The following is a 26,861-nucleotide window of genomic DNA, read 5'->3' on the forward strand; positions in this document are numbered from 1 at the left end:
TATACTTGCGTACTATTGTTTGTATAGATGAACGTGGTACCTTCAGGTGTCTGGAAATTGCTCCCAAGGATGAACCAGACTTGTGGAGGTCTACACATTTTTGTCTGATTTCTTTTGATTTTCCCATGATGTCAAGCAAAGAGGCACTGAGTTTGAAGGTAGGCCTTGAAATACATCCACAGGTACACCTCCAATTGACTCAAAGGATATCAATTAGCCTATCAGAAGCTTCTAAAGCCATGACATCATTTTCTGGAATTTTCCAAGCTGTTTAAAGGCACAGTCAACTTAAGTGTATGTAAACTTCTGACCCACTGGAATTGTGATACAGTGAAGTTTAAGTGAAATAATCTGTCTGTAAACAATTGTTGGAAAAATTACTTGTGTCATGCACAAAGTAGATGTCCTAACCGACTTGCCAAAACTATAGTTTGTTAACAAGAAATTGATGGAGTGGTTGAAAAACAAGTTTTAATGACTCCAACCTAAGTGTATGTAAACTTCCGACTTATACAAATGTATACAAATGTAAGCAAGATTTGAAATTATTATGTTTTAGTCAAATATTATACCTGTTTGGGCTTCTTGCGGTCAATTTGCAGTATGCAAATTACTTGAAATTATGTTCCAGACCCCGATTACCCGCTCAAGAAAAAATCAGCCCGCGGCTGAATCTAGTTGATGATCCCTGACCTACAGGGTGAAGCTATCAGTTTGACTATATATATTTTAGTTGTTATTTTTTTACTCAGAACACTTGGGGGGCCAGTTAGTGAACCCTGCTGTAGGGGGTCCAGATTTTAATAGTATCAGCTTGAAAATGTTGAGTAACGTCCCCACTAAGCCACATCTGCAGTAGAATTTCCCATTGTGCCATGCTTTTTCTAGTGAATTGCAGAGTTAACACATAACTGTATTTGTTAGTGACAGAGACATGGTTCTTGAATTCTGTCATTTTTAGTCCTGTTGCTTTCACCAAGTGAGTTCCTAGGCAAATGTTATCATTATAATTAAACTCTTTGTGACATTGCATTACATATCTAATAAGGCCTTATTTTGGGGCCAACACAGTGGCCTGAAACTCATGGTTTACAGGCCACATCAGGCCAGCAAGTAGGGTTGCAAAATTCCGGTAACTTTCCCAAAATTCCCACATTAAAAAAATGTTCCTAGTTGAAGGATTTCCAGGAATCTTCCAACCGGGATTTCTGAAAAACCTGGGAAATTTACCAGAATTTTGCAACCCTAACTGCAAGTCCTATTTTGCTGATGTGATGTGTAATTCCTATTGGAATCCAGCCAGAGTCCAACAGTTGATATTTTTATTCACCTGCAAACTACATTCAGAATGACTGCCAGAGTTAGGGTTAGGGTTTTTGCATGTACACTCAATGTATATGCAAAAACACAGATATTAAAAATAATTCCAAAATATCAACCTACAGTAGAGCATGCTGGGAAAAAAAGTTAATTTGTTATCATAAGTAAAAAAAAATATATAGAGTTGATGTGACTTCTCATTTAGTTTTGAGTCAGTACCACATAAACAGTTGAAGTAACAATGACTTTTCATTGACTGAGTTCAACTTACTATAATTATTTGAGTTAAAAATGCCTTTGGTGTTACAGTGTATCGTTTGCCACGTAAAACCACCGGTGTTGGGTGCTAGAGCCTACTAGAGACTTTAGCTCAACAAAGCCCCCATCACGCCAAAGCGTCGGTACACACACACACACACACACACACACACACACACACACACACACACACACACACACACACACACACACACACACACACACACACACACATACACACACACACACACACACACACAAACAAACAAACACACAAAACGTTCATTCTCAATTATACCCCATGCACCATCTATAGCTAGGCTTTTGGAATCTCACAGTATTATTAAGACTTGGTGCTTTCTAACTCCAGCTCATGATGACGCATGATGGGAATGGGAGCATCGCTCATTAAATGAAGGGTGAAGTTGCTTTACTAGCACAAACAAATCTAATTCAAGCAAGTATATGGAGCGTTCCCAACTGGCACCGTATTCCCTATGGACCCTGGTCAAAAATAGTGCACTACATAGGGAATAGAGTGCTGTTTGGGAAATACCTATGGCACTTCTGAGGTCTGTGTCATAAATGTGTATGTTCTGTGTATTCCCATTCTTCAAAACTCTCATCCTTCTCCTCTCTCTCTCTCTCTCTCTCTCTCTCTCTCTCTCTCTCTCTCTCTCTCTCTCTCTCTCTCTCTCTCTCTCTCTCTCTCTCTCTCTCTCTCTCTCTCTCTCTCTCTCTCTCCTTCAGGCTCCTCCCACCACTACCTCAATTTAGATGTGATCAGAGATTGTAGTCAGTCTGTGGCTATAATGATCTGCACTGGGTGGGTCCTATAGGGATCTGCACTGGGTGGGTCCTATAGGGATCTGCATTGGGTGGGTCCTATAGGGATCTGCATTGGGTGGGTCCTATAGGGATCTGCACTGGGTGGGTCCTATAGGGATCTGCACTGGGTGGGTCCTATAGGGGTCCTATGGGTCCTAATTGTCTTAGAAAGAGACAGACAGAGTAAGTGACCCCTAGTGACCCCCTACTGACTGTGTTTATTTTTTAGCATGTCTCCAGACCTAAACCCTATTGAGCATCTGTGGGGCATCCTCAAATGGAAGGTGGAGGAGTGCAAGGTCTCTAACATCCACCAGCTCCGTGATGTCGTCATGGAGGAGTGGAAGAGGACTCCAGTGGCAACCTGTGGAGCTCTGGTGAACTCCATGCCCAAGAGGGTTAAGGCAGTGCTGGAAAATGATGGTGGCCACACAAAATATTGACACTTTGGGCCCAATTTGGACATTTTCACTTAGGGGTGTACTCACCTTTTGTTGCCAGCGGTTTAGACATTAATGGCTGTGAGTTGTGTTATTTTGAGGGGACAGCAAATGTACACTGTTATACAAGCTGTACACTCACTACTTTACATTGTAGCAAAGTGTAATTTCTTCAGTGTTGTCACATGAAAAGATATACTCAAATATTTACAAAAATGTGAGGGGTGTACTCACTTTTTGTGAGATACTGTATATATATATCCTACTTTCCAACCCCACCACCCCTTCCCTAACTGGAGTAAACTAGTGAACAACAATGCTTAGGCCTCTACTTCCAGTTTATACATACTATATACATTTTATGGACACAGTCAATTTTACAATCATTCTATTTTGTTTGTTTTTACTCCTGATCTTCCCCTACCCTCAACCTCTCCGATCATTTTCATGATGTCCATCCGGTTTGCTTCTATATGCCATATCTTTCTAACTGTGCTCTTTCACAAAAGCTCTCAACCTATAACCTACAGTTGAAGTCAGAAGTTTACATACACCTTAGCCAAATACATTTAAACTCAGTTTTTCACAATTCCTGACATTTAATCCTAGTAAAAATTCCCTGTTTTATTCCCACAGCATGATGCTGCCACCCCCGTGCTTCACGGTTGGGATGGTGTTCTTTGGCTTGCAAGCGACCCCCTTTTTCCTCCAAACATAACAATGGTCATTATGGCCAAACAGTTCTATTTTGTTTCATCAGACCAGAGGATATTTCTCCAAAAGGTACGATCTTTGATGTCCGCATGTGTGGTTCCCACCGTGAAGCATGGAGGAGGTGTGATGGTGTGGGGGTGCTTTGCTGTTGACACTGTCAGTGATTTATTTAGAATTCAAGGCACACTTAACCAGCATGGTTACCACAGCATTCTGCAGCGATACACCATCCCTTCTGGTTTGCGCTTAGTGGGACTATCATTTATTTTTCAACAGGACAATGACCCAAAACACACCTCTAGGCTGTGTAAGGGCTATTTGACCAAGAAGGAGAGTGATTGATAGCTGCATTAGATGACCTGGCCTCCACCCAATTGAGATGGTTTGGGATGAGTTGGACAGCAGACTGAAGGAAAAGCAGCCAACAAGTGCTCAGCATATGTGGGAACTCCTTAAAGACTGTTGGAAAAGCATTCCTCATGAAGCTGGTTGAGACAATGCCAAGAGTGTGCAAAGCAGTCATTATGGCAAAGAGTTGCTACTTTGAATAACCTAAAATCTACAAAATATTTTGATTTGTTTAACACTTTTTTGGTCGCTACATGATTCCATATGTGTTATTTCATAGTTGTAATGTCTTCACTATTATTCTACAATGTAGAAAATAGTAAAAATAAAGAAAAACCCTTGAATGAGAAGGTATGTCCAAACTTTTGACTGGTACTGTATATATATACAGTATATATATTGCCTCCTAATATTGTACAATCTGTGTGTCACTTCATTGACCTGGGCTATTTTCTGTTTGAATTCAAGACCAGATTGATCTCAGTTTGTCAGAGTAGACACTCATTTCGGTCATTTGAGGGTGGGGGTGGGGGCTATAAAAAAACAACCCCGGGGCCTATGGTTTCTTAATCCGGCCCTGTTGAGTTGCACTAGTGAATGAGGTTCTACTGACCTCTTCCATTGTAGCGGGTGATTTTGGACGGAGTCAGGCGCAGGAGGGTAAATCACAGAATATATGGTTTATTCAGGAACATAGCGGTACGCAGCAATGCGTAAAACACTCCAGTGCGGTAATACGGTGCACTGGGGAAAAACAAGGCACACGGGTGAATATCCCGGAGATACAAAATACAACGTAGCTCCACCGAGCTAGAGTCACCTCCACAATAACTAATCACACACAACGACAGGGGGGCAGAGGGAACACTTATACAGGTACTAATGAGGGGATATGAACCAGGTGTGTGTAATAAACAAGACAAAACAAATGGAATGATGAGATGAGGAGCGGCAGTGCCTAGAAGGCCGGTGACGACGAACGCCGAAGCCTGCCCGAACAAGGAGAGGAGGCAGCTTCGGAGGAAGTCATGACATCCATATATACCTTTATAGGAACAGATGGTGTGTGTGTCTATGTGTGTGTGTGTGTCTCTCTCTCTCTCTCTCTCTCTCTCTCTCTCTCTCTCTCTCTCTCTCTCTCTCTCTCTCTCTCTCTCTCTCTCTCTCTCTCTCTCTCTCTCTCTCTCTCTCTCTCTCTCTCTCTCTCTCTCTCTCTCTCTCTCTCTATGTGTATGTGTGTCTCTATATGTGTGTGTGCACATGTGCATGCGTCAATGCTTGTGTGTGTGTGTTTGTGTGTGTTTTTGTTTTGTATGCTGTCCCCATCATCTCTCTGGTGGTCTAATGTAGATTTTAGATTTTAGTCATTTAGCAGACGCTCTTATCCAGAGCGACTTACAGTTAGTGAGTGCAGACATTTTTCATACTGTACTCTTATGCTGTATCTGCACACTGGAGACATTAACCATATTAACCAGAAAATAACTACATTAACCACAGGAGCTGGCTGGTTACAATGCATTACATCACTCTAAGGACCCACAGGCATGTTATACAGCTGGGACGTTGGTGTCATGAGCCCTCTCACTCACCGGGTTACCACCTTAATTGGTTTCCACTATCTTCCACTCTGCTCACCTCCCTCTCTCTACTCAGCCTAACTAGCTCCACCTGTCCCTGCTCTGCTCGGCTCTAATTACTCTGCCAGCTGCGCTGCATTACCCACTAACCTCTCCCAGTATTTAAGGCCCTGTCTTTCAGCTCTCCGGTGTCAGATCGTCTGCAAAGCTCACACCCGGAACCTGTTTGCTCGCGCTTCTGGCTCACCCTGGTTTTGTGACCCCGGACCTGCCTGTTTATTGGATACTCTTCTGCCTTAGGAGATCCAGACCTGCTTCTGCCATTACGACTCCTGACTACTCTTCAATCCCGGTAACTCTGACCAGCCTTCTGCCTTGCTACTACGTATTTTGGATTCCCTTGAACTGTACTGCTGCCTGGTTTCATTCCGCCCTGTTGTGTCTGTGTCTCCCCCCAGGACTTCTGGACCACCCACCACCGGCTTCATAGGACGCATCGCTGCCACTGGGGGGGCACAGACCCAGCGCATTGGACGGGATCCCTGTTACCCCTGGAGCCTTCATTCACTCCCTACTTCCCTTTTCCCTTAAGTTTAATAAACTTTCTGGTGTGACGCAATTGTGGTCCTCTGGTCGTCTGTCTGAATCGTGACAGTACGATCTGACCATTATGGACTCAGCGCACACTTTCCCCGACATGGAAACCGATGAGCATGAGCAGCAGTTCCAGCAGCAGCAACAACAACTCGCCATGCTCATTCAACTCCTCACCAACCTTACCCCAGCCAGTCTGCCCACCAGCCCAGCCCCCGAGTTACCTGCCCCGGTCATTGCAGCCGCTGCTCCGGAACCCAAGATTGGAAACCCCGAGCGGTTCAACGGCGATTCAACCCAGGTCCGGCCATTCCTGACTAGCTGCCGACTTCAGTTCTCCGTGCAGCCAAGGACCTTCGCCACGGAGGGGGCTAAAGTTGGGTATGCCATCACTCACCTGACGGGCCGAGCTCGACTCTGGGGAACAGCAGAGTTCGAACGTCAAACCCCCGCATGTGCAACCTTCGACCTGTTTGCTGAGGAGATGCTGAAGGTGTTTGACCTGGATTCACCCACCGCAGAGGCGTCTCGTGAACTGTTCAGTATTCGACAAGGCAGACGTACAGTCGCAGACCATTCCATCGACTTCCGAACCCTGGCTAGAGCGAGTTCTTGGAACACACCACCGTTGGTGGACGCGTTCTTCCATAGTTTGGCTGACTATATCAAGGACGAGTTGGTCTCCCATGAACTGCCTTCCACTCTTGATGAAGCCATCGCACTGACTGTCAGGATCGACAGAAGGATACAGACCCGTCGTCGTGAGAGGGGGCGCCAAGGTCCACCTACTACCGGCATTCGGAGAGATCCGACTGGGCTCCTGTCATCTACTGCCACTCACCCAGGTCAGCTTGATCAGTCTGAGCCTATGGAGATTGGGCGAGCCTCCCTCACTCCTGCAGAGCGCCAGCGCCGCTTCACCTCAAACCTCTGCCTCTATTGTGGAGGTGATGGACATCGTGTGGTAACCTGCCCTTTAAAGGGCCGAAGCTCACCGGGCGTAGGGGGAGTCCGGTCGAGTTCTATGACCATCCAGTCCTCCGACCGCAAACCCCTGCTGCAAGTTCACCTCCGCCTCTCTGACTCAACTCACACCCTGGCTGCTCTGGTGGATTCTGGCGCCGAAGCCAACATAATGGACGTCAAGCTGGCACGCCAACTGGGACTGGAGAACCTCCGTTTGACACCTCCTATTCCTGCCCGGGCACTGGACGGACACTTACTCGGATCGGTCACTCATGTCACGGCCCCGGTCTCGATGGGTCTGTCCGGAAACCATCAAGAAACTATCCAGTTTCACCTGCTCCCCTCTCCAGGCCAACCCCTCATCCTGGGTTACCCATGGCTCCGCCCGGCACAACCCTCAGCTCGACTGGGTGACCGGGGTGATCAGGGAGTGGGGAGAGGACTGCCACCGAACCTGCCTGCTTGCTGCCGCACTACCCCCTCGGCCAGTACCTACTAACTCCGCTCCGGACCTCTCCAATGTCCCAGAATGCTACCATGGTCTCAGAGAGGTGTTTAACAAAGCAAGAGCCACATCTCTGCCCCCTCACCGACCGTACGACTGTGCCATCGACCTCCTCCCTGGAACAGCTCCTCCAAGGGGTCGTCTTTATTCGTTGTCTGCTCCTGAAAGAAAGTCCATGGAGGACTACATCAATGGCTCTCTGTCCGCAGGGATTAATCCGTTCATCTTCATCTCCTGCTGGTGCTGGCTTCTTCTTTGTGGGGAAGAAGGACGGATCTCTTCGCCCCTGCATCGACTACAGGGGACTCCAACGACATCACAGTGAAAAACCGTTACCCTCTGCCTCTGCTCACTCTCTGCTTTTGAGTTGCTCCAGGGAGCCACTGTTTTACCAAGTTGGATCTCAGAAACGCTTTACCACCTAGTGCGGATCCGGGAGGGAGATGAATGGAAAACCGCATTCAATACACCAACAGGCCACTACGAGTATCTGGTTATGCCTTTTGGCCTCACCAATGCTCCTGCTGTGTTCCAGGCTCTAGTGAATGATGTACTGCGGGACATGTTAAACAAGTTTGTCTTCGTTTACCTGGATGACATCTTAATTTACTCCAGAAACCTGTCTGAACACACCCGCCATGTCCAGCAAGTCCTTCATCGTCTTCTGGAGAATTCCCTCTACGCCAAGGCAGAGAAATGTGAGTTTCACGTCAAGACAGTGGCCTTCCTGGGGTACATAGTGGCAGAAGGAAGTATCCAAATGGATCCTGCCAAAGTATCAGCAGTCACTTCGTGGCCAGTTCCGGAGAACAGAAAGAAGCTGCAACAGTTTCTGGGGTTTGCTAACTTCTATAGGAAGTTTATCCGGAACTACAGTACCGTTGCTGCCCCTCTCACTGCTCTAACCAGCACCAAGCAACCCTTCACCTGGACCCCAGCAGCCGACAAAGCCTTCAGTACCCTCAAGGTGAGGTTCACCTCCGCTCCCATCCTCCAGATGCCTGATGTGGACCGGCAATTCATTGTGGAGGTGGACGCCTCGGATGTGGGAGTTGGTGCTGTGATTTCTCAGTGGGCTGCGGAGGATAGGAAGCTCCATCCCTGTGCCTTTTTCTCACGTCGGTTGTCCCCCTCTGAGTGCAATTACGACATAGGGAACCGTGAGCTGCTGGCTGTGAAGCTTGCCTTGGAGGAGTGGCGTCACTGGCTGGAGGGGTCCACCATTCCATTTCTCGTTTGGACCGATCATAAGAACTTGGAGTACATCCGCACGGCCAAACGGTTGAACTCCAGGCAGTCCCGCTGGGCCCTGTTCTTCACCAGGTTTAATTTCACTCTGTCATACCGGCCTGGATCACGCAACACCAAGCCAGACGCCCTCTCCCGTCAATTCCAGAAGGATGACACCCCCTCCAAGGACCCTGTGTCGATTCTGCCAAGTCCCTGCATCGTTGCAGCTCTGACCTGGGCTGTTGAGGAACAGGTGCTGGAGGCTCTCCGTAACCAGCCAGGTCCCAGCACTTGCCCAGCTGACCGCCTTTTTGTCCCCGAAGACCTGAGGTCCCAGGTCATTCAGTGGGGACATGACTCCCGCCTAGCTTGTCACCCTGGCTCCACCCGCACTTACAACCTGCTCGCCCAGAGGTTCTGGTGGCCCTCTCTGAGGAAGGATGTACGGGAATTCGTCCAAGCCTGCCCCATCTGCAACCAACACAAGTCGTCCTGCCAGCCCCCAGCCGGATTGCTGCAGCCCCTGCCTGTGCCCAGACGTCCCTGGTCTCACATCGCCCTTGACTTTGTCACGGGGCTGCCCCCTTCAAGTGGCATGACCGTCATTCTCACCATCGTTGACCGTTTCAGCAAGATGGCACACTTCATTCCCCTCCCCAAGCTCCCAACCGCCAAGGAGACCGCCCAGGTGGTCCTGGAACACGTCTTCCGGATCCACGGACTGCCAAGGGATGTTGTTTCTGACCGTGGTCCACAATTCTCCTCCGCTTTTTGGAAGGAGTTCTGTCACCTGCTGGGAGCCACAGTCAGTCTGACTTCCGGATTCCATCCCCAATCCAATGGGCAGTCAGAGCGGGCTAATCAGGAGCTCGAGAAGGCACTGCGATGCATGACTTCACGCAACCCCCCACTCCTGGTCGCAGCAATTGACATGGGTGGAGTACGCACACAATTCTCTGACCTGCTCTGCCATCGGTATGTCCCCTTTCCAATGTGTTTATGGATACCAGCCTCCTCTTTTGCCAGCCAGGAGGAGGAGGTTACTTGCCCATCTGCACTTGCTTTTGCCCGTCGATGTCGCCGCACCTGGTCACAAGCCCGAGCCACACTCCTCAGGTCCGTTGCCAGCTACACTACCGGGGCCAACCGTCGGAGAATTCCTGCTCCCACCTACCATGTTGGTCAAAGGGTGTGGTTGTCATCGAAGAACCTGCCACTCAGGGTGGAGTCGCAGAAGCTGGCACCTCGGTTCATTGGCCCATTCCCTATCATAAGAGTGATTAGCCCAACTGCTGTCCGGCTCCAACTGCCTAATTCCCTGAGGGTGCACCCCACTTTCCATGTGTCTAAGATTAAGCCCATCCATGAGAGTCCGCTGGTCCCTGCTGCGCCTGGTCCTCCTCCTCCACGGCTCGTCGATGGTGGTCTGGTTTACACCGTCCGCCGCCTGCTTCGGTCCAGACGGAGGGGTAGGGGTCTCCAGTACCTCATTGACTGGGAGGGCTATGGACCTGAGGAAAGGACCTGGGTGCCAGCTAGTCGGATTGTGGATAGGACTCTCATCACCGCTTTCCACCAACGGCATCCTGATCAACCTGCAATCCGTAGGGGGCCGCCCCAGAGGGGTCCCTAACCGTCCGGCCCGCTCGGCTTCCTGTCCTGTGCCTGATCCTGTCTCGGGACCTGTCCCATCTCCCCGACCACGGCCCTCCGGCTTCCTCCGAGGATGAGGACGTTCACTCGGACCGTTCGGAGGAGTTCCTAGCCCTCCTCCGGCTCCCCTCCTCCCGCCCGGCGTGGTGTTGCTCTTGGGACTTCTGGGGCCGTCCCTTGGGGGGTTCTGTCATGAGCCCTCTCACTCACCGGGTTACCACCTTAATTGGTTTCCACTATCTTCCACTCTGCTCACCTCCCTCTCTCTACTCAGCCTAACTAGCTCCACCTGTCCCTGCTCTGCTCGGCTCTAATTACTCTGCCAGCTGCGCTGCATTACCCACTAACCTCTCCCAGTATTTAAGGCCCTGTCTTTCAGCTCTCCGGTGTCAGATCGTCTGCAAAGCTCACACCCGGAACCTGTTTGCTCGCGCTTCTGGCTCACCCTGGTTTTGTGACCCCCGGACCTGCCTGTTTATTGGATACTCTTCTGCCTTAGGAGATCCAGACCTGCTTCTGCCATTACGACTCCTGACTACTCTTCAATCCCGGTAACTCTGACCAGCCTTCTGCCTTGCTACTACGTATTTTGGATTCCCTTGAACTGTACTGCTGCCTGGTTTCATTCCGCCCTGTTGTGTCTGTGTCTCCCCCAGGACTTCTGGACCACCCACCACCGGCTTCATAGGGACGCATCGCTGCCACTGGGGGGGCACAGACCCAGCGCATTGGACGGGATCCCTGTTACCCCTGGAGCCTTCATTCACTCCCTACTTCCCTTTTCCCTTAAGTTTAATAAACTTTCTGGTGTGACGCAATTGTGGTCCTCTGGTCGTCTGTCTGAATCGTGACAGTTGGTTGTTTTATCAAAGTGGTGGTTTTATTTATTTCAACATATTTCATTGTTTGGCAACCAAACATGATTTCTGCTAATCTGTACAAAAAAAATCGCCTCATTCTCCCGATATTGTTAAATTGTTGAAGTCAAATTATTAAAGTTAATTCAAATTGATAGAATCTTGAATTTGATTAAATCATACTACCTTGTCAAATGTTCCTACTGCAGCAAACTACAGTACAAGCTGTTAGAACCTTGTGAGAGATATCTTTCAACATCCTATTCCACATTTAGGTTTTACTTTATTGTGAGTCACTGGATGTAAGCAATTATGTCTTGTTTATGATGCTCATCAAAGCACCCAGCTGGATAAAGCAGAAGCACCCGCCTGGATAAAGCAGCAGCACCCACCTGGATAAAGCAGCAGCACCTCTGATGCTCGTCGGATGTGGCAGGGCTTGAAAACTATTACGGACTACAAAGGGAAACCAAGCCGCAAGCTGCCCAGTGACGCGAGCCTACCAGACGGGCTAAATGCCTTTTATGCTCGCTTCGAGGCAAACAACTCTGAAGCATGCATGAGAGCACCAGCTGTTCCAGACGACTGTGTGATCACGCTCTCCGTAGCCGATGTGAGCAAGACCTTTAACAGGTCAACATTCACAAGGCTGCGGGGACAGACGCATTACCAGGCCGTGTTCTCAGAGCATGCGCGGACCAACTGATATTTTCAACCTGTCCCTGACCGAGTCTGTAATACCTACATGTTTCAAGCAGACCACCATAGTCCCTGTGCCCAAGAAAGCGAAGGTAACCTGCCTAAATGACTACCGCCCCATAGCACTCACGTTGGTAGCCATTAAGTGCTTTGAAAGGCTGTTCATGGCTCACATCAACACCATCATCCCGGAAACCTTAGACCCACTCCAATTCGCATACCGCCCCAACAGATCCACAGATGACACCATCTCAATCACACTCCACACTGCCCTTTCTCACCTGGACAAAAGGAACACCTACAGTGGGGAGAACAAGTATTTGATACACTGCCGATTTTGCAGGTTTTCCTACTTACAAAGCATGTAGAGGTCTGGAATTTTTATCATAGGTACACTTCAACTGTGAGAGACAGAATCTAAAACAAAAATCCAGAAATTCACATTGTATGATTTTTAAATAATTAATTTGCATTTTATTGCATGACATAAGTATTTGATACATCAGAAAAGCAGAACTTAATATTTGGTACAGAAACCTTTGTTTGCAATTACAGAGATCATATGTTTCGTGTAGGTCTTGACCAGGTTTGCACACACTGCAGCAGGGATTTTGGCCCACTCCTCCATACAGACCTTCTCCAGATCCTTCAGGTTTCGGGGCTGTCGCTGGGTAATATGGACTTTCAGCTCCCTCCAAAGATTTTCTATTGGGTTCAGGTCTGGAGACTGGCTAGGCCACTCCAGGACCTTGAGATGCTTCTTACGGAGCCACTCCTTAGTTGCCCTGGCTGTGTGTTTCGGGTCATTGTCATGCTGGAAGACCCAGCCACGACCCATCTTCAATGCTCTTACTGAGGGAAGGAGGTTGTTGGCCAAGATCTCGCGATACATGGCCCCATCCATCCTCCCCTCAATACGGTGCAGTCGTCCTGTCCCCTTTGCAGAAAAGCATCCCCAAAGAATGATGTTTCCACCTCCATGCTTCACGGTTGGGATGGTGTTCTTGGGGTTGTACTCATCCTTCTTCTTCCTCCAAACACGGCGAGTGGAGTTTAGACCAAAAAGCTATATTTTTGTCTCATCAGACCACATGACCTTCTCCCATTCCTCCTCTGGATCATCCAGATGGTCATTGGCAAACTTCAGACGAGCCTGGACATGTGCTGGCTTGAGCAGGGGGACCTTGCGTGCGCTGCAGGATTTTAATTCATTACGGCGTAGTGTGTTACTAATGGTTTTCCTTGAGACTGTGGTCCCAGCTCTCTTCAGGTCATTGACCAGGTCCTGCCGTGTAGTTCTGGGCTGATCCCTCACTTTCCTCATGATCATTGATGCCCCACGAGGTGAGATCTTGCATGGAGCCCCAGACCGAGGGTGATTGACTGTCATCTTGAACTTCTTCCATTTTCTAATAATTGCGCCAACAGTTGTTGCCTTCTCACCAAGCTGCTTGCCTATTGTCCTGTAGCCCATCCCAGCCTTGTGCAGGTCTACAATTTTATCCCTGATGTCCTTACACAGCTCTCTGGTCTTGGCCATTGTGGAGAGGTTGGAGTCTGTTTGATTGAGTGTGTGGACAGATGTCTTTTATACAGGTAACGAGTTCAAACAGGTGCAGTTAATACAGGTAATGAGTGGAGAACAGGAGGGCTTCTTAAAGAAAAACTAACAGGTCTGTGAGAGCCGGAATTCTTACTGGTTGGTAGGTGATCAAATACTTATGTCATGCAATAAAATGCAAATTAATTACTTAAAAATCATACAATGTGATTTTCTGGATTTTTGTTTTAGATTCCGTCTCTCACAGTTGAAGTATACCTATGATAAAAATTACAGACCTCTACATGCTTTGTAAGTAGGAAAACCTGCAAAATCGGCAGTGTATCAAATACTTGTTCTCCCCACTGTATGTGAGAATGCTGTTCATTGACTACAGCTCAGTGTTCAACACCATAGGGCCCACATAGCCCATCACTAAGATAAGGACCCTGGGACTAAACACCTCCCTCTGCAACTGGATCCTAGGCTTCCTGACGGGCCGCCCCAGGTGGTAAGAGTAGGTAACAACACATCTGCCACGCTGATCCTCAACACGGGGGCCCCTCAGGGGTGCGTGCTTAGTCCCCTCCTGTACTCCCTGTTCATCCATGACTGCGTGGCCAAGCACGACTCCAACTCCATCATTAAGTTTGCTGATGACACAACGGTGGTAGGCCTGATCATCAACAATGATGAGACAGCCTATAGGGAGGAGGTCAGAGACCTGGCAGTGTGGTGCCAGGACAACAACCTCTCCCTCAATGTGAGCAAGACAAAGGAGATGATCGTGGACTACAGGAAAAGGAGGGCCGAACACGCCCCCATTCACATCGATGGGGCTGTAGTGGAGCGGGTCGAGAGCTTCATGTTCCTTGGTGTCAATCATCGCCAACAAACTATCATGGTCCAAACACACCAAGAAAGTCATGAAGAGGGCACGACAACACCTTTCCCCCTCAGGAGACTGAAAAGATTTGGCATGGGTCCCCAGATCCTCAAAAAGTTATACAGCTGCACCATCGAGAGCATCCTGACTGGTTGCATCACCGTCCGGTATGGCAACTGCTCTGCATCTGACCGTAAGGTGCTACAGAGGGTATTGCGTACCGCCCAGTACGCATAACCTCTGTAAACTGAGGATGGGATCAACAACATTGTAGTTACTCAACAATACTAACCTAATATACAGAGTGAAAAGAAGGAAGCCTGTACACAATAAAAATATTCCAAAACATGCATCCTGTTTGCAACAAGGCACTAAAGTAATACTGCAAAAAATATGGCAAAGCAATTGACTTTTTGTCCTGAATACAAAGTGTTATGTTTGGGGCAAATCCAATATACACATTACTTTACTGAGTACCACTCTCCATATTTTCAAGCATAGTGGTGGCTGCATCATGTTATGGGTATGCTTGTAGTCGTTAAGGACTGGGGAGTTTTTAAGGAAAAATAATAAACGGAATGGAGCTAAGCACAGGCAAAATCCTAGAGGAAAACCTGGTTCAGTCTGGTTTCCACCAGACACTGGGAGAGGAATTCACCTTTCAGCAGGACAGTAACCTAAAACACAAGGCCAAATCTGCAGTGGAGTTGCTTACCAAGAAGACAGTAAATGTTCCTGAGTGGCCGAGTTAAAGTTTTGACTTAAATCTACTTGAACATCTATGGCAAGACTAGAAAATGGTTGTCTAGCAATGATCAACAACCAATTTGACAGAGTTTGAAGAATTTTGAAAAGAATAATGGCCAAATGTTGCACAATCCAGGTGTGCAAAGCTCTTAGAGACTTACCCAGAAAGACTCACAGCTGTAATCGCTGCCAAAGGAGCTTCCACAAAGTATTGAATCAGAGGTATGAATACTTCTGTAATTGAGATATTTCTGTATTTCATTGTCAATATATTTGCAAGAAATTCTCAAAACGTATCACTGGACCTATATTAGAGTGAATCTGTCACTGTGAGTGGTTGAGATCATTCACATACTGTATGTGTCTTCTTGGACAACACCAGGTATGTCTTTACTGTCTATAATGCATTTAGAGAAACATGTCAACCTTTTTATATATGACATTTGTGACATTTATTTGACAGGGACAGTGCACATTAATCAACATTTCATGGTTATTTCATGGTTTGCTCTGCTTGGTTTTTGACATGTGACTCAGGACTCAGGGCAGACGAGTTACCAAAATAGCCTGATGTGACAGGACAGCCAAGCAGAAGGAGGCGAGAAGGAGGCATGGGGAGGCAGAAGGAGGATTAATTGGGAAGTGTATAAAAGAGAGGTGTCTGTGAGGGGAGAGAAGGAGGATGCTCTATTGAAAAGCAGTGCTCCCTGCCTGCCAGTGATGCTTGACGTTATTGATCTCACCTCTCTGTGAGAGACATACAGCCTGGGCCTCACACACTGCTGGTCCATGCTCTCTGCAAAATCACTACTCCCTGTAATATCACTACTCTCTGTAATATCACTACTCTCTGTAATATCACTACTCTCTGTAATATCACTACTCTCTGTAATGTCACCTCTCTCTGTAATATCACCACTCTCTGTAATATCACTACTCTCTGTAATATCACCACTCTCTGTAATATCACTACTCTCTGTAATGTCACCTATCTCTGTAATATCACTACTCTCTGTAATATCACTACTCTCTGTAATATCACCACTCTCTGTAATATCACTACTCTCTGTAAAATCACTACTCCCTGTAATATCACTACTCTCTGTAATATCACTACTCTCTGTAATATCACTACTCTCTGTAATATCACTACTCTCTGTAATATCACCACTCTCTGTAATATCACTACTCTCTGTAATATCACCACTCTCTGTAATATCACTACTCTCTGTAATATCACTACTCTCTGTAATGTCACCTCTCTCTGTAATATCACCACTCTCTGTAATATCACTACTCTCTGTAGTATCACCACTCTCTGTAATATCACCACTCTCTGTAATATCACTACTCTCTGTAATATCACCACTCTCTGTAATATCACTACTCTCTGTAATGTCACCTATCTCTGTAATATCACTACTCTCTGTAATATCACTACTCTCTGTAATTTTACATTTTACATTTACGTCATTTAGCAGACGCTCTTATCCAGAGCGACTTACAGTTAGTGAGTGAATACATTATTATTATTATTATTTATTTTTTTCATACTGGCCCCCCGTGTAATGTCACCTCTCTGTAATATCACTACACTGTAATATCACTACTCTCTGTAATATCACTACTCTCTGTAATATCACCACTCTCTGTAATATCACTACTCTCTGTAATATCACTACTCTCTGTAATATCACTACTCTCTGTAATATCACCACTCTCTGTAATATCACTACTCTCTGTAATATCACCACTCTCTGTAATATCACTACTCTCTGTAATATCACTACTCTCTGTAATGTCACCTCTCTCTGTAATATCACCACTCTCTGTAATATCACTACTCTCTGTAATATCACCACTCTCTGTAATATCACTACTCTCTGTAATATCACCACTCTCTGTAATATCACTACTCTCTGTAATATCACTACTCTCTGTAATATCACTACTCTCTGTAATATCACTACTCTCTGTAATATCACTACTCTCTGTAATATCACCACTCTCTGTAATATCACTACTCTCTGTAATATCACCACTCTCTGTAATATCACTACTCTCTGTAATATCACTACTCTCTGTAATATCACCACTCTCTGTAATATCACTACTCTCTGCAATATCACTACTCTCTGTAATATCACCACTCTCTGTAATATCACTACTCTCTGCAATATCACTACTCTCTGTAATATCACCACTCTCTGTAATATCACCACTCTCTGTAATATCACCACTCTCTGTAGTATCACCACTCTCTGTAATATCACCACTCTCTGTAATATCACTACTCTCTGCAATATCACTACTCTCTGTAATATCACTGCTCTCTGTAATATCACTACTGTAATATCACTACTCTCTGCAATATCACTACTCTCTATAATACCACTCCTCCCCACTATCTCTCCCTGTGTGTTGCTGGTCAGCACTGGCAGAACTATCTCTCATGTCTGCCAACACTTACGCAGGCACGCTCACACATATACACGTGCACACACACACACACACACACACACACACAATCACACACAAACACTGAAGATCCTTCCAGTATCCCAGGGTAGAGGGTAGCGATGTAGTGGAGGGTAGTTGTGTAGTGGAGGGTAGTTGTGTAGTGGAGGGTAGTGACCTTCAATGCTGCAGACATATTTTGGTACCCTTCCCCAGATCTTTGCCTCGATGCAATCCTGTCTCAGAGCTCAACGGACAATTCCTTCGACTTCATAGCTTGGTTTTTGCTCTTACATGCACTGTCAGCTGTGGGACCTTATATAGACAGGTGTGTGCTTTTCTAAATCATGTCCAATCAATTGAATTTACCACAGGTGGACCACAATCAAGTTCTATAAATATCTCATGGATGATCAATGGAAACAGGATGCACCTGAGCTCAATTTCGAGTCTCATAGCAAAGGGTCTGAATACTTACATGTATGCAAATAAGGTATTTCTGTTTTTGCAAACAAGTTTGCAAACATTTCTAAAAACCTGTTTTCGCTTTGTCATAATGGGGTATGGTGTGTAGATTGATGAGGCTTTTTATTTTATTGAATCCATTTTAGGATAAGGCTGTAACGTAACAAAATGTGGTAAAAGTAAAGGGTCTGAATACTTTCCGAAGGAACTGTATATGTACTAAAGTTGTGACGTGCCAAGTCTGACATACAGGATTAGAGCAGAGTGTGTGTGTGTGTGTTTGTTTGTGTGTGTGTGTGCGTGCGTGCGTGTGTGTGCTTGCATGAGTACGCGAGAATGTGTGTGTGCGTTTGTGTGTGTGGTCCTAACCTTCCTAATATTACCCAGAGGACTGCATTTTAGATTTTCAGTAAACACAGAGTGTCACTACCTCGGGGGGAGACAGAGGGCTGCCAGAGAGAAAGTGTGTTCTGAGATATTGAGCATCAAAGTTTTCACATCCCAGATCTCAGAACTGTTTTGCAGTGAAAGAGCAGAATATCAAAATCCTAAGACATTTGTAAATCTGTTTCTTTAGGGAGGTACAATCGCAGATATAACCTTATGGCTCTGAAATGTCAATCTGGGTTCAGCCATAAGGTTCTATCTGGGACAGAATTGTAAAATTATTTATATTTCAATAGAAAAAGACACACATTTAATGATTAAATAAAGAGAATACCCTTCCTTCTTTCTGATCACATCATATTAATGAATGTTCATCACACATTTGTTAAAGTGATAGTTCCCTAAAATGACAAATACACTATATCCTATGGATAACTAGCAACATTGCTAAAGCTTAGCTCTGGATGAGTAAACTGATATATTTTTCTGGTCTTTGATGCCCAGAGTCAGTAGACTACTTGCTAGTTATCAATAAAATGGGGTAAGTTTGTAATTTTAGTGAAATAGCCCTTCTATGGTTTTTGTATTGATATATACAGTGGGGGAAAAAAAGTATTTAGTCAGCCACCAATTGTGCAAGTTCTCCCACTTAAAAAGATGAGAGAGGCCTGTAATTTTTATCATAGGTACACGTCAACTATGACAGACAAATTGAGAGAAAAAAATCCAGAAAATCACATTGTAGGATTTTTTATGAATTTATTTGCAAATTATGGTGGAAAATAAGTATTTGGTCACCTACAAACAAGCAAGATTTCTGGCTCTCACAGACCTGTAACTTCTTCTTTAAGAGGCTCCTCTGTCCTCCACTCGTTACCTGTATTAATGGCACCTGTTTGAACTTGTTATCAGTATAAAAGACACCTGTCCACAACCTCAAACAGTCACACTCCAAACTCCACTATGGCCAAGACCAAAGAGCTGTCAAAGGACACCAGAAACAAAATTGTAGACCTGCACCAGGCTGGGAAGACTGAATCTGCAATAGGTAAGCAGCTTGGTTTGAAGAAATCAACTGTGGGAGCAATTATTAGGAAATGGAAGACATACAAGACCACTGATAATCTCCCTCGATCTGGGGCTCCATGCAAGATCTCACCCCGTGGGGTCAAAATGATCACAAGAACGGTGAGCAAAAATCCCAGAACCACACGGGGGGACCTAGTGAATGACCTGCAGAGAGCTGGGACCAAAGTAACAAAGCCTACCATCAGTAACACACTACGCCGCCAGGGACTCAAATCCTGCAGTGGCAGACGTGTCCCCCTGCTTAAGCCAGTACATGTCCAGGCCCGTCTGAAGTTTGCTAGAGTGCATTTGGATGATCCAGAAGAGGATTGGGAGAATGTCATATGGTCAGATGAAACCAAAATAGAACTTTTTGGTAAAAACTCAACTCGTCGTGTTTGGAGGACAAAGAATGCTGAGTTGCATCCAAAGAACACCATACCTACTGTGAAGCATGGGGGTGGAAACATCATGCTTTGGGGCTGTTTTTCTGCTAAGGGACCAGGACGACTGATCCGTGTAAAGGAAAGAATGAATGGGGCCATGTATCGTGAGATTTTGAGTGAAAACCTCCTTCCATCAGCAAGGGCATTGAAGATGAAACGTGGCTGGGTCTTTCAGCATGACAATGATCCCAAACACACCGCCCGGGCAACGAAGGAGTGGCTTCGTAAGAAGCATTTCAAGGTCCTGGAGTGGCCTAGCCAGTCTCCAGATCTCAACCCCATAGAAAATCTTTGGAGGGAGTTGAAAGTCTGTGTTGCCCAGCGACAGCCCCAAAACATCACTGCTCTAGAGGAGATCTGCATGGAGGAATGGGCTAAAATACCAGCAACAGTGTGTGAAAACCTTGTGAAGACTTACAGAAAACGTTTGACCTGTGTCATTGCCAACAAAGGGTATATAACAAAGTATTGAGAAACTTTTGTTATTGACCAAATACTTATTTTCCACCATAATTTGCAAATAAATTCATTAAAAATTCTACAATGTGATTTTCTGATTTTTTTTCTTCTCATTTTGTTTGTCATAGTTGACGTGTACCTATGATGAAAATTACAGGCCTCTCTCATCTTTTTAAGTGGGAGAACTTGCACAATTGGTGGCTGACTAAATACTTTTTTTCCCCACTGTACCAGGGGTGGGCATACCTTTTGGCTCAAGGGCCACATTGTTTTTGAAACCAAGTGAAGGGCCACATACTATCTGCGTGATAAAACATGTGAAGCCTTTATTGATTTTCACATTGACACGCAACTACTAGTGTACTGTAGGTGTACATATGCTTGCAGAACAATTCTACCCTTGTACATTCTCTACCCTTGTTTTTTGTGAACAAAACTTTCACAAAATTGATATAATGTATAACATCACAGACACAGTGAAACACACGCATACAGATCCTGCATCTCTACCCTTGTAAAGTACAATCACTATTCTAAAATTTCAGTGAAACGTGGTAAGAGCATCCATTTAATTTGGAATGGTCTGTTTTTGAAAGCATATTAAGGAACAATTCTCATCTCCATTGTGAGCCATATTTACAGTTATCCAATCAACTCGGCCCAAATCTGACTGTTAGTTATTGGCATGATATAACCTTCAGCTCAGTCTACATTTTGGTGAAGTCTGAGAAGCAGTGGGAAAACTCAGCATGCAGGTTGATCAAAGTGCTACTGTATGTCTCAGTGCGGCACTGCGATGTGGGCGCATTCAGTTCGGCCATTGTCGGATAATGAGTGAGAGACCGGCTGCTCATTTGTCTGGAGAACAACATAAGTTTGGCCTTGAATGCTTTCACGTTGTAATACAGTTTATGCACAAAAACACAATTTCCCTGCAGTTTCACATTTAGATCGTTCAGATGCCCCAATATGTCCACACCGAAAGCAAAGTCGCCCAGCCAGTCTGTGTCTTTCAACTCTGAGAAGTCGTCAGCTTTACCAACCGTATCAAGGAACATACCTATCTCCCCTCTCAGTTCCCACACATGGTCGAAATACTTTTCCCAGGCTTAGCCAGCGCACATTTGAATGGTACAACAAGTCCTGGTGCTCTGCCTCTGTGTCATTGAGCAGCTCAATGAACTGATGATGGTTAAGTTTTACAACCACTTTGACAACATTTTCCAGCTTTAACACACATTTACGCAGGGCTTCCTGATGAATAACACATTGAAGAAATATCAATTCCTCCGAGTTAGGGCTTTCTTCTTTTACGTTGTCTTGTAATCTTTTTAGTAGGCCAATGTTTTTACCGGTTAGATTTGGTGATCCATCTGTTGTGACGTTTGTCAGTTTCCTCCACGGTAGATTCATTGTTTCCAAGCAGGCAGACACCCTGTCATATAAGTCAGAGCCCCTGGTTGTTCCCATCATTGATTCCATCGCAAGAAGTTCCTCTGTTATTTCAAAGTTCTCATTTATACCTCTGACAAAAATTAAAAATTGAGCGGTGTCTCTGATGTCAGTACTCTCATCCAGTGCTATAGAAAAGAGATCGAGGCACTGCATCGCAGTGCTAACTGTGCCACTAGAGATCCTGGTTCGAATCCAGGCTCTGTCGCCGCCGGCCGCGACCGGGAGACTCATGGGCGGCGCACAATTGGCCCAGCGTCGTCCAGGGTAGGGGAGGGAATGGCCGGCAGGGATGTAGCTCAGTTGATTGAGCATGGCGTTTGCAACGCCAGGGTTGTGGGTTCGATTCCCACGGGGGGCCAGTATAAAAAATAAAATAAAAATTCACTAACTGTAAGTCGCTCTGGATAAGAGCGTCTGCTAAATGACTAAAATGTAAAATCTGCTTTTTTCTTCAAATCGGAGATTAGCTCCCCACGCGCCTGGTGATGGCTCTGCGTGATTAGCTAATTTTCTCGAATTGGCTTTTACTCTCAGGATAAAATATACCAGCGGTCTCCACCACACACTCTTTCACAAACTCCCCTTCAGCAAAAGGCTTGCTATGCTTTGAGAGTTTATGTGCCACTACGTAGCTTACCTTAGTTACGGAGTCTTGAGTAGAGCACCGTTTAGTAAACTTATTTTGTTGGGCTTTTAAGTCTGTGGCATGTTTTGAGGCCTTCCTTGCCTTTTCCTGAGAGGACAGATTGCTAGCGTAGTTAGCATGCTTGCTTGAAAAATGACGATTGAGATTATATTCCTTAAAAACTGCAACACTTTCTTGGCATAGTGTTGCCAATATTAGTAAAAAGTATTTTGCTGTCCATTCTTCTTCGACATTCAGAGTCCATTTTTCACTTTTCTCATTTTCGCAGCACTAATTTTTCACGTCAAAAGTCGTCAAGCAATGAAGTGGCTATGATGACTGAGCGCATTCTGAATCTGACTGTAGGCCCAAATACAGAGTGCGCTGCCAGGCTACAGCGCCATCTATTGGAGGTTGTTTGTATATCATGGAATGAGTAATTTTAGGCCAAAAAACGTTACTCAAATATAATAATATTTAACACATTTTAAAAATGTCTCGCTGGCCGGATTGAAGTGCCCGCGGGCCGTACTTTGCCCCCCCCCCCTTGATATAGAGCAAGACAAAAACAGCAATGCCTCTCCTAAGGGCCTTAAACATGCTCTAAGGCACCTGGATGTATTTGTTTTTACCATAAAAATCTAAGTAATTGAAAAAGAGGACCAGAACCTATGATATGAATAATCAAGTACTTGGGACTATAAGGCTCTACCTGCAAAATATATAGCTTTGAGATTATTAGCATTTTTCAAATCCCAGATCTCAGAACTGTTGTGTGATGTCTCCTTCTTTAATAACTCAATAAGTATATACAATTATAGCACCAAATTGAAAGGTGTTTGCACAGGTACAACTTAAAGATTTGTTGTTGTTTTTTCATCTTAAATTGACTTTTTCATAAATCTGACATACCTCACATGTAAAGGACCACCTAAAGAGTAACTCTATGTGAGTAACTCATTATGATGAAAATGTCAGATAGAACCTTAGTCCCAAGGCCACAAACTACAGTGATCTCCTCTTACCTGTGGTAACACCTCACCAAATCTCTACCTGATTTTTTACAAACAATGAGGGGATTATAATTATTTTTCAAAAGTCAATCATAAACATTGATCATGATTGAACTTTCTATAGTTTACAAGGCTATAATGGTGGACCTTTGCATTTACACTGAGTAGACAAAACATTAGGAACACCTGCTCTTTCCATGACATAGACTGACCAGGTGAATCCAGGTGAAAGCTATGATCCCTTATTGATGTCACTTGTTAAATCCACTTCAGTCAGTGTAGATGAAGGGGAGGAGACAGGTTAAAGAAGGATTTTTAAGCCTTGAGACAATTGAGACATGGATTGTGTATGTGTACCATTCAGAGGGTGAATGGGCAAGACAAAATATTTAAGTGCCTTTGAACGGGGTATGGTAGTAGGTGCCAGGTGCACTGGTTTGTGTCAAGAACTGCAATGCTGCTGAGTTTTTCATGCTCAACAGTTTCCTGTGTGTATCAAGAATTGTCCACCACCCAAAGGACATCCAGCCAACTTGATACAACTGTGGGAAGCATTGGAGTCTAGAGGGGCCAGCATCCCTGTGGAAAGCTTTCGACACCTTGCAGAGTCCATTCCTTGACGAATTGAGGTTATTCTGCGGGCAAAAGGGGGGTTCAACTCAATATTATGAAGGTGTTCCTAATGTTTTGTACACTCAGTGTATGATGACATGCTGCTTTGGACACACAGTATATCAATAGTATTTCAATCACCTGTGCTATGGATTTGTGCTTCATGCACACACACGCGCAATGCATGCTCATGCCTCTTTATGTCTTCGCGTGTGTGTGTCTTTGTGTGTGTATGTGTGTGGATAAACAATTATGCATTGTTGAGAGGTGATCCTGTAATTCAGCATTTCATTGTACTGTGTACCACGTGTTTCTTGTGTATATGACAAATAAACTGCACTTGACAACACACATTTAAACACATTCATTCCAGGGACAGGGTTTATACATGGACTCTGTGTGTGTGTGTGTGCCTGTGTGTGTGCATGCACTGTCTGTGTGTGTGTCTGTGTGTCTGTGTGTGTGTCTGTGTGTGTGCATGCACTGACTGTGTGTGTGTCTGTCTGTGTGTGTGCATGCACTGTGTGTGTGTGTGTCTGTGTGTCTGTCTGTGTGTCTGTGTGTGTGCATGCACTGTCTGTGTGTGTGTCTGTGTGTCTGTGTGTGTGCATGCACTGTGTGTGTCTGTGTGTCTGTGTGTCTGTGTGTGTGTCTGTCACACCAGCCTTCGCTTTGGCTCCCCCTCCTGTCCAGCTCAGGCGTTCGGCGTCGCCGGCCTTCTAGCTGCTGCCGAACCTGCTGCTGGCAAACGCCTTTCACTCATCAACCCCGGACTTGTCTCGTCATCATTACACACACCTGGTTCCAATACCCACTGTATCACTGTACAGTGGGGAAAAAAAGTATTTAGTCAGCCACCAATTGTGCAAGTTCTCCCACTTAAAAAGATGAGAGAGGCCTGTAATTTTCATCATAGGTACACGTCAACTATGACAGACAAATTGAGAAAAAAATTTCCAGAAAATCACATTGTAGGATTTTTAATGAATTTATTTGCAAATGATGGTGGAAAATAAGTATTTGGTCACCTACAAACAAGCAAGATTTCTGGCTCTCACAGACCTGTAACTTCTTCTTTAAGAGGCTCCTCTGTCCTCCACTCGTTACCTGTATTAATGGCACCTGTTTGAACTTGTTATCAGTATAAAAGACACCTGTCCACAACCTCAAACAGTCACACTCCAAACTCCACTATGACCAAGACCAAAGAGCTGTCAAAGGACACCAGAAACAAAATTGTAGACCTGCACCAGGCTGGGAAGACTGAATCTGCAATAGGTAAGCAGCTTGGTTTGAAGAAATCAACTGTGGGATCAATTATTAGAAAATGGAAGACATACAAGACCACTGATAATCTCCCTCGATCTGGGGCTCCACGCAAGTTCTCACCCCGTGGGGTCAAAATGATCACAAGAATGGTGAGCAAAAATCCCAGAACCACACGGGGGGACCTAGTGAATGACCTGCAGAGAGCTGGGACCAAAGTAACAAAGCCTACCATCAGTAACACACTACGCCGCCAGGGACTCAAATCCTGCAGTGCAAGACGTGTCCCCCTGCTTAAGCCAGTACATGTCCAGGCCCGTCTGAAGTTTGCTAGAGTGCATTTGGATGATCCAGAAGAGGATTGGGAGAATGTCATATGGTCAGATGAAACCAAAATATAACTTTTAGGTAAAAACTCAACTCGTCGTGTTTGGAGGACAAAGAATGCTGAGTTGCACCATACCTACTGTGAAGCATGGGGGTGGAAACATCATGCTTTGGGGCTGTTTTTCTGCAAAGGGACCAGGACGACTGATCCGTGTAAAAGAAAGAATGAATGGGGCCATGTATCGTGAGATTTGGAGTGAAAACCTCCTTCCATCAGCAAGGGCATTGAAGATGAAACGTGGCTGGGACTTTCAGCATGACAATGATCCCAAACACACCGCCCGGGCAACGAAGGAGTGGCTTCGTAAGAAGCATTTCAAGGTCCTGGAGTGGCCTAGCCAGTCTCCAGATCTCAACCCCATAGAAAATCTTTGGAGGGAGTTGAAAGTCTGTGTTGCCCAGCGACAGCCCCAAAACATCACTGCTCTAGAGGAGATCTGCATGGAGGAATGAGCCAAAATACCAGCAACAGTGTGTGAAAACCTTGTGAAGACTTACAGAAAACGTTTGACCTGTGTCATTGCCAACAAATGGTATATAACAAAGTATTGAGAAACTTTTGTTATTGACTAAATACTTATTTTCCACCATAATTTGCAAATAAATTCATTAAAAATCCTACTATGTGATTTTCTGGAATTTTATTTCTCATTTTGTCTGTCATAGTTGACGTGTACCTATGATGAAAATTACAGGCCTCTCTCATCTTTTTAAGTGGGAGAACTTGCACAATTGGTGGCTGACTAAATACTTTTTTTCCCCACTGTATATATACTCTCTCTGTCATTTGTCTTTGTCGGTCATTGTATACGTTGCTTGTTTTCCTGAGAGGAATCTCTCCTACTATTTCCTGAGTAGTTTATATTTTGCACTGTGGGTTTCGTCCCGCTTTAAGCTTTGGTGCTTTAATATATTCAGTATTTCTAATCCTGCGACTGCCTCCTGCCTACTCCTCTCTACACTTGTGACAGTGTGTCTGTATTTTAACGTGCATGCATGTTCCTACGTGGGAGTGCCCCACTGGGCACAGACGTCAGTTCAACGTCCTGTTTTGAT

This window comes from Coregonus clupeaformis, chromosome 1 (genome assembly GCF_020615455.1).
Source record: "Coregonus clupeaformis isolate EN_2021a chromosome 1, ASM2061545v1, whole genome shotgun sequence".
In the NCBI taxonomy this organism is placed as follows: domain Eukaryota; kingdom Metazoa; phylum Chordata; class Actinopteri; order Salmoniformes; family Salmonidae; genus Coregonus; species Coregonus clupeaformis.